The sequence below is a fragment of the Schistocerca nitens genome, chromosome 4 (genome assembly GCF_023898315.1).
Source record: "Schistocerca nitens isolate TAMUIC-IGC-003100 chromosome 4, iqSchNite1.1, whole genome shotgun sequence".
Lineage (NCBI taxonomy): Eukaryota > Metazoa > Arthropoda > Insecta > Orthoptera > Acrididae > Schistocerca > Schistocerca nitens.
In genome coordinates, this window is record NC_064617.1 from 720652330 (window position 1) to 720667129 (window position 14800).

Consider the following 14800-nt stretch of genomic DNA (forward strand, 5'->3'; position numbering starts at 1 on the left):
TAATGTCATATTTTTCAACATTCATCATTCACATTTGAGGCATTTCCCAACATTTGTAACTCGATTTGTCTTATATTAAATTACTTGTCTCAGCATCATCTACATCGCTTTGGGGATTTTTGAATATTAATAAGAATCACCCTGTATGGCTTTGCACGTAAATATTGTCGCAGAAGAAGCTGAGTAGCACAGTCACTGTAGTGTAGTGGTTATATGTTTGTCATTCATCTACTTACACCTTCTTCTACGTCACATTATTCTGGTGGAGGCACTGTGTATTGGAACTCGTGATACCGCACATTATCGACGACACAGTGTCTCGTATCAGGCTACGACAGAGCCACCGTTTACGTGGCGGGAAACCCGATTTCCAGCCATATTCAACATATTGCAATCTATCGGAGACAGAAGAAGAAGAGGACGTTGCAATGACAGCAACTGTGTGCCACCACATGAGACATCCTTTTGGGTTCTCTGGTGACGATGACCAAGATCCAGACAAGTGGCTGAAGGTATATGAGCGTATAGCCAAATTTGACAAATGGGATGACACCATGTGTTTGGCTAACGTATTTTTCTACTTGGAGGGCACTGCCAAGCAATGGTATGAGAACAACAAGGAGAAGTTCACAAGCTGGGAAGTATGCCAGGCGGAACTGCGCAAGTATTTCGGCGACACACGATGACAGAAGTGCAAGGCTGAAGATAAATTAAAGTGCAGGGTACAGTGTCCAGAAGAAACAACAGCATCCTACATTCAAGACGTCTTGGAGCTGTGTGAAATAGTGGATCCTAGAATGTAGGAGGAAGATAAGGTTGCACATCTCATGAAGGGTATTGCTGAGGACATGTATCAAGCCCTACTCCTGAAGGAGGTTTTGACAGCAGACGACTTCATAAAATGGTGCCAGTATATCGAGACAATGCATCAAGAAAGAATTACACGCAAGAAGTTTGAATGGCTTCCAAATATCGTATCGATGTCTATGATGGAGGAAGAAACTGATTTCACAAGTGTTATTCGTCAGATAGTGAGAGAGTAAGTTCAGAAGGCACTTGGATTGCACGGCAAGCAAAAAAAAAGAGACGCTTCAAGAGGTCATAAGGGAGGAAGTGGAACAGGCACTGAACACAATCTCTCATCCTTCATTTCCCTTTAAAACAGTAAAAAAGTCAAGACGCAGGCGAAGTTACGTTCCTACAGTGCTACATGAGGAACCTGTTAGGCACCAATGAAGACTGACATCATGAGGTTCAAATGGCTCTGAGCACTATGGGACTCAACATCTTAGGTCATAAGTCCCCTAGAACTTAGAACTACTTAAACCTAACTAACCTAAGGACATCACACACACACCCATGCCCGAGGCGGGATTCGAACCCGCGACCGTAGCAGTCCCGCGGCTCCGGACTGCAGCGCCAGAACCGCTAGACCACCGCGGCCGGCGACATCATGAGGACCCAGGATAACCAACCAGTATGTTTCCACTGTGGACGACCGGGACATGTGGTGCGCTATTGTCAAGAAAGGTGGCAGATATTTGATGACGCCGGCGCCAGCAGACAGCAGACCGATCTTAGCCAACGCCAACTCTGGGATGACGAAGGTGAACAAGAAGATGTGGGTGCAGGACGACGTAGGTCTCCATCGCCGCAAGCTAGCCGCTGGAGAGGACGCTCCCCAACATGCCGATCAAGGTGTCCATCACCGTTTAGAAGCTCCAGCCGATCTCATAGCCGCCACAACCTGGAAAACTAAAGGGTGCAACCTTCCTTGGAGGTGAGGCCATTGAAGAGAAAAAATCTCCTCCGTCGTCGATCACTACAAAAATGGCAGGAAACTATGTCGATATCCTCATGGATGGCCAACCAGCCCAAGCTCTTGTGGACACTGGAGCACCATATTCAGTCATTTCGGAGAAGTACTGTTGCCAGTTGAAGTAAACCGTATTCGTCGACAACAAAATATCTCTGCTGAAGGTGGCTAATTCTCGGATGGGACATTTTGAAAGCTTCTCAGGCAATTATAGATTGTGGTCGCTCGAAGATTATGCTAGACAAGAGGAGATACTGTGGACAGAAAGAAGCGCATCCTAGTGTGTGGAGACTAAGTGTGCTGGATGAAGTGATCATTACTGCAGTCACTGCTAGAAAGGTAACTGTTATAACCTTTAATCACCAATAATTGCGTGGATATTCAAACACACTCCTTAGAAACTATAGCTGGTTACATGATAACAACTCAGTATCTCTTATTCGACTGCCGTGACGTGAAGTGCGGCCGGCGCCGTTCGTAGCTAGGTGGTGCTCCTGTGCTCAGCCGAGTTGCGGAGCGCCTCTATCGCCGTTTGCGCGTACTGTCGTGGCGGCACTGTTAAATGTCGTGGCACTGTCACAACACTTTTCCCCCCTTGAAAAAAAAAAAAAAAAAAAAAAAAACAGTCACTTCCTTGGAGACATGGACAGTGCGGAGACATCCATGGCCTCTTGTGAAGCCCCGAGAAGATCCCGCGGAGAGACACGAGAGTATGGTCGAAAATGTCCAGGACGGAAGCTCGTGCGTGGAACGTTCCTCCTGGACGAGATGATGGGTGAAAACTCCGGAGCAGCATCCGTAGGTGTCGTGGACCTGGGGGTATGCTCCAGCGAGATGGGTCCTGGAGAAGGCGGCGTCACGACTGGGGCCGGTTCCGGCATACTCGGAAGCGGTGGCGACGTCGGCTGTGTCAACACGTACGGTAGATCGGCAGCAGTGACAGGACTGGCTTCTCGGGCTGGTGGAGGCGAAGGAAGGGGCGGTGGCACCGGCGTGGCCACCATTCATGGGCGCATCTGGTCGTAATGGTGAACAACCATGCCATTGTCCATACGTATTTCACAAAGCTGGCAGCCGCGAAGAGCCTTGACCACCCCTGGAATCCATTTAGGGCGAGATCCATACCCTCGTGCCCACACGTCGGTGCCCACCGAGTATTTTCCCGCACTAGGGGACACAGCACAAGGCCTGACAGGGTGAAGCAGGTGCAGGAGAGTGCGCAGTTGGTGGCCACGCAAGAGTTCAGCAGGGCTGCGATCACCCAGAGTCATGAAGCGATAAGAACTCAGAAATTGCAGCAGAGCGTCATCTGTGGAAAAATCACTAAGGAATTTTTTCATCTGGCTTTTGAAAGTGCGGACAAGGTGCTCGACCTCCCCATTCGATTGCGGATGGAAGGGCGGTGCTGTAACATGATGAATACCTTGTCCAGTACAAAAATCACGGAAGGCCTGCAAAGAGAACTGAGGTCCATTGTCCGTGACGATCGTGGATGGAAGACCTTCTAGTGCAAAGATTTTGGACAAAGCCAGCGTCGTCGCTGTAGTGGTGGGCGACGGACATCGAACAACAAACGGAAACTTCGAGAAGGCGTCAATCAACAGTAGCCAATAAGTACCGAGGAAGGGGCCGGCAAAGTCAGCGTGCACCCGTTCCCATGGCTGCGCCGGATCAGGCCACGGAGAGGGCATTGTATGAGGTGCAGCCAGTTATTGAGCACACTGACCACACGCAGCAACCATGTGGGCGATGTCCGAATCAATACCGGGCCAATAAACATGCCTGCGGGCCAGGGACTTAGTCCGAGAAATCCCCCAATGGCCTTTATGCAACAGTTTGAGAACATCTTTGCGAAGAGAGGCTGGCACCACGACCCATGGAGATGCGCCATCCGTGGCCAGAAGAACAACACCATCACGAACAGACAGACGAAGGTGCAAGGCATGGCAGGTGTAAAGGGGATCCGATGCCCAGCCCTTGGTCCTGTCCGGCCAACCCTGTTTAACAAAACCGATCACCTGACGCAGGACCGGGTCCCGCGCAGTAGCCGACGTGACCTGCGAACCTGTAAGTGGAAAACCCTCGACCGCACGACGTTCTTACTCATCAATGTGGAAACAGAGTAGTTCATCACGATCGAAAACCAGGTCGGGGCCCATCGGCAATCGCAACAATGCGTCAGCGTTGGCGTGCTGGGCCATGGGGCGATAGTGAATCTCATAGTGAAAACGAGACAAGTATAAGGCCCAACGTTGCAGGCGGTTGAGCTGCCTTATCAGGAAGCGACGCCGATGGGCTGAACAGAGAGACCAGCGGCTTGTGGTCGGTGATGAGGTGAAACTTAGAACCATACAAAGAAACGCTGAACTTTTTTAGAGCATAAATGATAGCGAGCGCCTCCTTTTCGATTTGAGAGTAACGCCGTTGCGCATCGTTGAGGGTCTTGGAAGCATATGCGATGGGTCGTTCCGACCCATCCTCATACCGATGGGCGAGAACAGCCCCTAGGCCATACTGTGACACGTCAGTCGCCAGAACCAAGTGCTGACCCGGACGGAATGTGGCAATACAAGGCGCCGACTGCAAATGAGCCTTCAGGCGCACAAAAGCCTGCTCACACTCGTCGGACCAACAGAAAGGGACGTTTTTGCGTAACAGCTGATCCAGAGGATGAGCTACCGCCGCCGCGGATGGAATGAATTTGTGATAATAAGCAATCTTGCCTAGAAACACCTGAAGTTCTTTGATCGTAGACGGCCAGGGTAGAGCGTTAATGGCCGCAACGTGCTGACGTAGAGGACGTATACCCTCACGGGACAAGTGGAAACCAAGATACTCAATGGAGGGTTGGAAGAACTGTGACTTGTCCAGATTGCACCTCAACCCAGCTGAATGCAAAACCCGAAACAGTGAACGCAAATTGCGAAGGTGCTCCTCAGTGGAGGCCCCCGTGACAACAATGTCATCCAGATAGTTTATGCAGCCGGGAACAGAAGCTGTGAGCTGTTCCAAAAACCGCTGAAAAATGGCCGGCGCACTAGCGACGCCAAATGGTAACCGCTGGTACTGATACAACCCACAAGGAGTGTTGATGACGAGAAATTCCTTGGAAGAAGCATCCAACGGCAACTGATGGTACGCCTCCGATAAGTCAAGTTTGGAAAAGAACTGGCCCCCAGCGAGCTTGGTAAATAACTCCTCAGGACGGGGAAGAGGATAAGTGTCAATGAGGCTCTGAGCGTTGACAGTGGCTTTAAAATCACCACACAATCGCAGACTCCCGTTTGGTTTAGAAACCACCACGATTGGCGATGCCCATTCACTGGAGGTAACAGGAAGGAGAATCCCGGAAGCTGTTAACCTGTCTATCTCAGCCTTGACAGGTGCACGCAATGCCACCGGAATAGGGCGTGTCCGGAAAAACTTAGGGTGAGCTGTAGGTTTAAGAGTAATGTGGGCTTCAAAATCCTTGGCACGACCCAGACCAGCAGAGAACATGGACGAAAATTCAGAACACAATACATCCAGCTGTTGATACGGAATATCCTCAGATATGAGGTGCACATCGTCATCAATGGAGAACCTGAACAACTGGAAAGCATCGTAACCGAACAGGTTTTCAGTGCCCGCATGATCCACCACATAAAACGTGAGGGGCCTAACAACAGAATTGTAGGCAGTGGAAGCATCAAACTGGCCAATGATAGGAATTTTCTGTTTATTATAAGTTCTCAGATTTCGCGTAACTGGAGACAAGGGAGGAGAGTCCAACTCCAAATACGTGCGAGAATTAATGAGAGTTACTGCAGAGCCAGTGTCCACTTGCATGCGAATGTCTTTATCCAGAACACGAACAGTAAAAAACAACTTATTTGTTTGAGAAAGCACACAGTTAACATCCATGTCCGATGCCTTGTCCTCGTCGACAGGAACTTTAGGGGTTTGACACACAGAAGCAATGTGGCCTTTTTTCCTACATGAATTACACGTGGCCCAACGTTTTGGACACGCGGCCCTGTCATGCTGTACGAAACAACGTGGACAAGAAGGAAGTGCGGATCGAACCTGCTTCTGTGGTTGCTGTTTTCGCTGCGAGCGTCGCGGCCCAACGCGACGTTGTTTACGCGAGTGAACCGCCGCCACATCTTCGTTCTCCTGTGAAACAGGCAAATTGTCCGTGTTGAAAGTTGACTGTACAGCGCCTACATCACACCACGCGTCTATTTGCGCGCCAGCAGTGTGAGACACTTCAAAGGATTGAGCGATGCTTAGAACTTCCGACAACGACGGGTTTGGCAGTTGTAGGGCACGTTGCCGAACTTCTTTATTAGGAGCAAGCCGTAGAATAGCATCCCTAACCATTGAATCAGCATAAGACTCATGATGAGTGTCCGTGACAAACTGACATTTCCTACTCAGACCGTGTAGTTCCGCCGCCCAAGCCCGGTAAGATTGATGGGGCTGTTTACGACACCGGTAGAACGCCACGCAGGCAGCAATGACGTGGGTGTTTTTTCGGTAATAGTTAGACAATAAGTCACATATTTCTTGGGAGGACAGAGAGGCAGGTTCCCGCAGAGGGGCTAACTGAGATAGCAGCTGATAGATCCGTGGGGAAATCCAAGATAGAAATAATGACTTACACATAGGAGCGTCGACAACGCCGAAAGCCAAGAAGTGTTGCCGCAAACGCTTCTCATAATCCTCCCAGTCTTCAGCGGCCTCGTCGTAAGGAGGGAATGGAGGCGGAGAAGAGGAAGACAGACGATGAGTAAGCGACGTCGACAACGCCTAAATAGCAGCCGTCAGCTGTGTTTGTTGTTCAATGAGTGCTTGCATAAACTGTTCCATGTCTGCCCCGTCACGAACACACAAATCCACAACGCAGTGAAAATATCCCATCCTCGTCGCCAAAAAGTGTTATAACCTTTCATCACCAATAATTGCGTGAACATTCAAACACACTCCTTAGAAACAATAGCTGGTTACATGATAACAACTCAGTGTCTCTTATTCGACTGCCGTGCCGTGACATGCGGCCGGCGCCGTTCGTAGCTAGGTGGCGCTCCCGCACTCAGCCGAGTTGCGGAGCGCCTCTATCTCCGTTTGCGCGTACTGTCGTGGCGGCACTGTTAAATGTCGTGGCACTGTCACAACAGTAACTGTCTTGTGTCATGCCATGCATAAACCCATGGATCTTGTAGTGAAATGTAATAGAAGAATACCACTGAAGAATAACTTGGTCATCCCAGCCTCTGTCGTCTTGTTTAGGAATGGATTCAGTGAATTGTGGATAGTTACCTTTCGCCGAGAACCGCAGATCCTTCCAAGACGCATGTGCGTAGCAGACGGCGGCCAAAAATTGCAGAACAGCTGAGTCTCATAGAAACCTCCCATGCCGAGTCTGTGGGCGAAATTAGCCATACCATGTGTCAGCAACAGAATATTGAATAATTCACGACGAGGCAGAGAAAATGGTGAAGAATGACATCATTCAACCTTCGCAGAGCCCATGGTCATCACCAGTGGTTCTCGTCAGGAATAAGGGTGGTGCTTTTGTGTTGATTACAGGATGCTTAATAAGACTAAAAATAAAATAGCTAAAAAGGATGTTTACCCTCTTCCACGAATTGACGATACACTAGATTGTCTGAAGGGGGGCTAGGTTTTTCTCAACCGTGGACATATATTCGGGATACTGGCAAATTGAAGTGGATGAGGCTGATCGTGAGAAAACTGCATTCATCACCCCTGAGGGCCTGTATGAGTTTAAGGTAATGGCATTTGGTTTGTGTAATGCACCAGCAACTTTTGAATGGATGATGGATAATCGTCTAAGGCACCTGAAGTGGACGATATGTCTTTGTTATTTAGACAACGTTAGTGTTCTCAGACATTTGATGAACATGTAAAAAGACTAAGGGCCGTTCTTAAGTGTCTCCAACAAGCCGGACTGAAACTTAATCCAAGAAAGTGTCTCTTTGGAGCAAAAGAAATCAAACTACTTGGACACCATGTGTCAAGCAGAGGTGTGCGGCCAGACCCAGAAAAGGTGAGATCTATAATGGAATTTCCTATTATTAAAAGTATTAGAGATGTGAGAAGCTTCCTCGGATTATGTTCTTATTACCGTTGTTTTATCAAAGACTTTTCTATCAAAGCCAGGCCACTCTTAAGAGTTGTTAAAAGCTGATCTAAATTTATCTGGTGTGGTGCTCAACAAGATTCTTCCAATGTGCTGCGAAAAGCTCTGATGACTGACCCTGTACTTGGTCTGTATGGTGAGAGAGCACCTACCGAACTACACACAGATGCCAGCGGGTATGGGATTGGTGCTGTTCTAGTGCAAATTTCCGATGGAAAAGAGAAGGTTATAGCCTATGCTTCTAGGACACTTACAAAATCCGAGAGAAACTACTCAACTACAGAAAGAGAAAGTCTTGCTGTGATCTGGGCCATGTGCAAATTTTGACAGTATCTCTATCGAAGGCCATTCATAGTTGTTACAGACCATCATTCACTTTGTTGGTTGACAGGTCTTAAGGATCCAACAGGACGACTCGCCAGGTGGGCACTACGTCTTCAAGAGTATGACATTACCATAGTGTACAAAAGTGGAAGAAAACACCAAGTGGCCAACTGTCTCTCAAGAAACCCTGTGCAAGACTTTGATGAAGATATTGACTCTCTGGCTGTGCTCCAGGATCTCTCTTCTGAGCAGAAGAAGGACGCCAAGATATCTCAAATTATACTTGCCTTAAATCGGCCAGAGGATGCAAGGACAATTTAAGGTAGTGAATGGATTCCTTTGCTAGAAAAACTTTGATACGTTTGGAAAGAGGTGGCTACCAGTGATTCCTAAACACATGCTCTTAGATGTTCTACAGAAATTCCATGACACACCTGAGGCTAACATTTAGGATTTATTAAGACATACAGTAGGATCTGCAAGAGACTTTTCTGGCCAGGTTTATTTAGGAGTGTCCGTCACTGTGTGTCGCACTGGCAATAGTGCCAGAGGAGAAAGGCAGTTTCTCAGAAACCACCTGGCCAACTCATACCAATTCCACCAGCGGAAATGCCTTTCCAGTGTGTTGGGATTGACCTCCATGGACAATTTCCAGCATCTGCTAGTGGCAATAGGATTATTGTTTGCACTGATTATCTGACACGCTATGCCATTACAAAAGCTGTGAAAACAGCCGAAGCACTCGAGGTAGCCAGATTCATCATAGAAGACATTGTATTAGAACACGGTGCCCCAAGGTCATTAATTACGGATCGAGGGAAAGTTTTTCAATTGAATCTTGTGACACAGATGATCCATCGGTGCAACATTACTCATCACATGACGACTGCCTACCATCCGCAAACTAACGGGCTTACTGAGCCCCTTAACAAGACCTTGGCTGACGCACTATCAATGTTCGTCAATGTTGAGCAGAGCAATTGGGATGAGGTGCTACCTTTCGTGATGTTTGCCTACAACACCACCAAACAAAACACCACAGGATTTACACCATTTTTCCTAGTGCATGGGCATGAGGCAACGACGATGATGGACACTGTTTTTCCGTTACATCCTGATGACGTGGACAACAACTACATCGGCCAGGTGTTAACAGAGCTGAGGAAGCTCGGCAGTTAGCCTGACTCCACACGCTGCAGGCTCAAGAAAACGATCGCCAAAGGTATGATGTGAGCCACCGCCCTGTTGTTTATCAGCCTGGTGACCTCATCTGGATCTTCACTCCTGTTCGGAAGGTTGGTCTCTCTGAGAAGCTCCTCAGGCGCTACTTTGGACCTTATAAAGTTGTAAGACAGTTATCTGATGTTACTTCTGAAGTTGAAGATTTTGACCACGACACAAGACAACGAAAGATCAGAGATACTGTCCACGTCCTTCGAATGAAGCCCTATAAGGATTCTGCAACCCAGGGTAAATTCGATGCTTCAGCGACAGGCAACAAGCGGAAAGGTGACGAAGAATGTAGCGACAAGGTAAGTTCTAAGAAGATCACTGCCAGGGCAAACATCAGTCATTGGGAGTCGGAGTATGCAGGACCAATGACTTGTTCCCGAACTAGGAGGGACGTAACACCGAGACGCTGTTCTCTTAAGGAGGGAGCAATATCGCAGAAGAAGCTGAGTAGCACAGTCACTGTACTGTAGTGGTTATGATACCATACTGTTGCATGAAGGGTTGTGGGTTCAAAACTCACCTGAACTGAAAAATTTTAATTTTTATATTCGGTTCGAGTACATTCTAGAAGTATCCACAAATGGCAAGAATCATTGTACTGGAATGTTCTGTAGCTGTATATATACCATATGTGTTCTGGCCGGAGGCAGTTCGCTCTGTGCTCTTGTATGTGCAAGTGTTGAATAAGCCTTTGTTAAGTGAAGTTAGTGTTCGTCATTCATCTACTTATACCATCTTCTACGTGACAACATTTAATTGATGTGCTTGTGTCACACAGCAACGTAATAATGCTGTATTCAAATGTTGCAGAATTGTTTTGCCTACTCATCCATGTTAACTTACATTTTCCTACAATTAGAGCAAGCTGCCATTCATCACACCATCTAGAAATTCTGTCTAAGTCATCTTGTGTACTCCTACAGCCATTCAATGACAACGCCTACTCGTACCTCACAGCACCATCAGTAGACAGGCATAAATTACTGCTCAGCCTGTCCATCAGATTGTTTATGTATATAGGGAATAAGAGTGATCTTAATACACTTCTCTGGAGCACTCCTAACAATACCATTCTCCCTGATGAACACCCACCATCAAGGACAGTGTACTAGGTTCTGTTACTTAAAAGATTATTGAGCCACTCGCATATGTGGGAATCTAAACAGTGTGTTTGGGTCTTCATCAAAAAATCTGCACTTGGGCGCCCTGTCAAACCTTTTCCGGAAATCTAAGAGTATGGCATCTGCCTGTTCCCCCTCCATTCATTGTTTGTACAATATCAAGTGAGATAACGGCAAGCTGAGTTTCACATAAGCAATGCTTTCTAAATCCACCCTAATTTGTGGAAAGAAGCTTTTTTGTCTCAGGGAAATGAATTATATTCAGACTCGGAATGTGTTTGAAAATTCTGCAGGAAACCAATGTTAAGGATTTTAGTCTTTAATTAAAGAGGCTGTTCTTTAACCGTTATTACATACAGGAGTCACCTGCGCTTTTTTTCCATCTGCTTGGGACTTTTAACTGGGTAAGAGACTCATTATAAGTGAAAGATAAGTAATCAACCAGTGCTGCAGAATACTCTCTGTATTCCATCTGGACCTGGCAACATTTGTTTTCAACTTTTTCAGTTGCTTCTCTACACCATGTATGCCTGTTTCTATGTCCTCCATGCAGGAGTCTGTACAACTGTCAGATGACTGTATGTTTGTATGATCCTCCTAGCCTCAAAAATGAAATTTATAACTTCAGCTTTCTTTCCCCCCAGATGTGCTGCCCATCACATTACCCATCAGCGGCTGCAATCCTTACTTCCACAGTGACCTCTGTCTGTTCAAATTTCGTCAGTTGATACCCGTATCCAACCTCATCGTGTAAAACCATACAAGTCAGGCCCAGACATCCTTGCACTACCTCCTATGTAACTGTAAAACTCTCTTGCTGTGCAATCACAAATGCCTGACTCCCATCTCCCAGACTGAAACTCTTGCATTCCAAGAACTAGAACTGTAAGCACACCACAACCTCAAAAACCTGTTCAGTCCATTCACCTCATACTGCCACCTTGAATTACCACTATGCACCAGCAGTATAAGAGCTTCCATCAAACTGTAGGGAGTATATGAGATGACTTGTGAAGAATTTTGAGTACCTGTGAGGAATGGTGGCTTGTTCTAAATGTAGAAAAATGTAAGTTAATGTGGACGAGTAGAAAAGACTATCCTGTAACATTTGAATACAGCATTAGTAGGGTGCTGCCTGACAGTCAGATCAGTTAAATATCTACACATAACATCACAATGCAATATGAAATGGAGTGTTCACATCAGGTTGGTGCTAGGGAAGGTGAATGCTTGACTTCATTGTATTGGAAGAATTTTGGGAAAGTGTAATGCATCCATAAAGGAGGAAGCATATAGAACACTAGGGTGACCCATTCTTGAGTACTGTTTGAGTGTTTAGGATCCCCACCAGATCGGATTAAAGGAAGACATTGATAAAATTCAGGTGTGTGCTGCTAGATTTGTTACGCAGCAGGTGTGATCAGTGTGTAAGTATTACAGAGCTGTTTCATAAACTCAAATGGGGTCCCTGGAGGGGAGCCAAGGTGCTTTTTGTGAAGAACTACAGTGGAAATTTAAAGAAATGGCATTTGATGCCGACTGCAGAACAGTTCTACTCTGTCCAACATACATTTTGCCTAAAGGCCACAAAGATAAGATGCGAGAAATTAGGGCATGTACTGAGGCTTTTAGACAGAGGTTCTTCCTTAACCCTATATGCAAGTGAAACAGAAGAGGAAATGACTAGTAGTGGTACATGGCACCCTCTGTCATGCACCATACAGTGACTTGCAGAATATGTGTGTAGGTGTAGATGTAGGTGGCCTTATAACTGCCAAATGCTGTCTTGCAGACCTAGTACATTTACCAAACATTCAGAAACTCCCACCGCCCTACAGAAACCAGAGTCTAATCAGACTCGCAGTACTATCATGAACCCATATTCAAAAAGAATCAGTCCTATAGAAGTATTAGCCCTTCCCAAAAGTCTTACATTTTGCCCCACTCCTAAATTCAATGACACTGGGCTTTCTTTCCTTCTCCCCATCCCTACAGTTGAAAGACTTATATGCCACTAACACCACCAATCAGGCTCAATCAAAAACCAATATTGAACCTTGTCTGGCTCTGTTTACTCACCTGTGATTGACCCCACTGCGCCCAAATGTGCCCCTGTTAACTTTCTAGGATTTCCTAACCTCGAACTTTGTCTTATCATCATTCCCTAAATCTCTCAACATGGAAACAAACTTCACATCTATTGAAAGAACCACAATCCACCGTCTAAAACCTGATCCTGACCTTGTAATCCTACCTGCTGACAATAGCTGCTCCACTGTGGTTATGAACCACAGGGATTACGTGCTGGAGGAACTCCACATGCTGTCAGTTATGTTCACCTATGGTCATGTCACAGTGACCCCATTCAAGATCTCCAAGCTTAATAAAGTTCTAACCACTTCCCGCACTTCTACCTTCTACATGCTTGATAAAATTCATAAAACCAACCACCCAGGATGCTCCATTGTTGCTGATGATTATGTTCTAACAGAGACTCTTTGCCCTTGTGGACCAAAATCTTCATCCTGTTATTTGTGAAGACACCAACCATTTCCTCCACTGACTCTCCACAGTTACTCTTTCTTTAACACCTGGAGTTGTGCTCGTCACTACCAATGCCATTCTCTCTACATTAACATCCCCATTGCCTATGGCCTTCCCACTATTAAACACTACTTTTCCCAACTCCCAACTGACTCCAAATGTACAACTTCCTTCCTGATCACAATGACCAGCTATATCCTCACTTGTAATTACTTCTCCTTTGAAGGCATCACCTACAAACTTATATGTGGTACAGCAATGGGCCGCTGCATGGGACATCGATAGGAATCCTTCCTAACCGCCTAGAATCCCAAACCACTCATCTGGTTCTCAGTGCATTGATGACATCTTGATGATCTGTGTTGCGGGTGAGGACACTCACCTACATTCCTTCAGAATCTTAAAATGTTCTCCCCCATTTTCTTCTCCTGATTCTCCCCAACTCAACAAGCTACCTTCCTCGATGTTGACCTCCATGTCAAGGCTGGTACCTTTAGTATATGTGTCAACATCAAACCTACCAATCATCACAATACCTTCACTTCCAGAGATGCCACGTTTTCCAAAGTAAGACATCCCTTCCATTACAGTGTAACCACTCGTGGTTATCGCATCTGTAGTGACAAGCAGTTGCTCTCCAAATATGCTAAGTGTCTCACTGAAGTCTTCACAGACTGAAATTACTCTTCCAACTGTGTCCAGAAATAAATTTCCCATGCCTTGTCTTACCAGTCACCTACAGTCCCCCAACTACTCACTGTCTGGCCACAGAGGATCACTCCTACCATAACTTAGTAATATCCAGGTTTGGGGCAACTGAACTGCATGCTGTGCCAGTATTCTACTACCTATCATCGTACCCTAAAATGAGAAATATCCTCCCCAGTCCTCCCACAGTGGTATTCTGCTAACCATCCAACCTACACAGTATCCTTGGCTGTTCTTATTCTACCCTTGCTCCCAGCCCATTGCCTCATGGTTCATATTCCTGCAATAGACCTAGATGCAAGACCTGTCCCATGCGTCCTCATGCTACCACTTCCTCTAGTTCTGTCATAGGAATCTCCTACTCCATCAAAGGTAGGGCCACCTGTGAAAGCAGCCAAGTGATCTACAAACTAAACTGCAATGCTGTTCCACTATCTGCATAGATATGACAAATAACAAACTGTCTTTCTACATGAATGGCCACTGCCAAACTTTGGCCAAGAGACAGCTGGACCACCCGGTTGCTGAACTTGCTGTCCAACACAATGTGCTTAATTTTCATGACTGCTTCACGACATGTGCCGTCTGGGTACTTCCCACTAACACTGGCTTTTCTGAGTTGCACAGACAAGAATTCTACCTATAACATATCTTCTGTTCCCATAACCTCATGACCCCAACCTTTGATAGTCCCTGTCCCTGTCCTTCACCTGCCTATCCCTTCCCTGTTCCCACTTCAGGAATATCCTTCCAATGCACCTACATGGTTCTTTCCCTTTCCTGCTTCTGTCCTTTCTCCCTTTCCTCTTCCCCTTTCTCCCACCCCCAGCACAGCCTCCTCGACCTACATCTAGCAGCTTTATCCTGTCTGTGTCACATTCCTGCACCCTCCCACAGGTAGCAATAGCG

At 46.6% G+C, this 14800-nt stretch overlaps 1 protein-coding gene across 1 annotated transcript in view; it reads left to right on the forward strand.

Annotated features, from left to right (window-relative positions):
* LOC126252842 (polyglutamine-binding protein 1) overlaps positions 1-14800 on the forward strand; it is an 89695-nt gene that overhangs the window by 24441 nt on the left and 50454 nt on the right. The gene's annotated exons all lie outside the window — the stretch shown is intronic.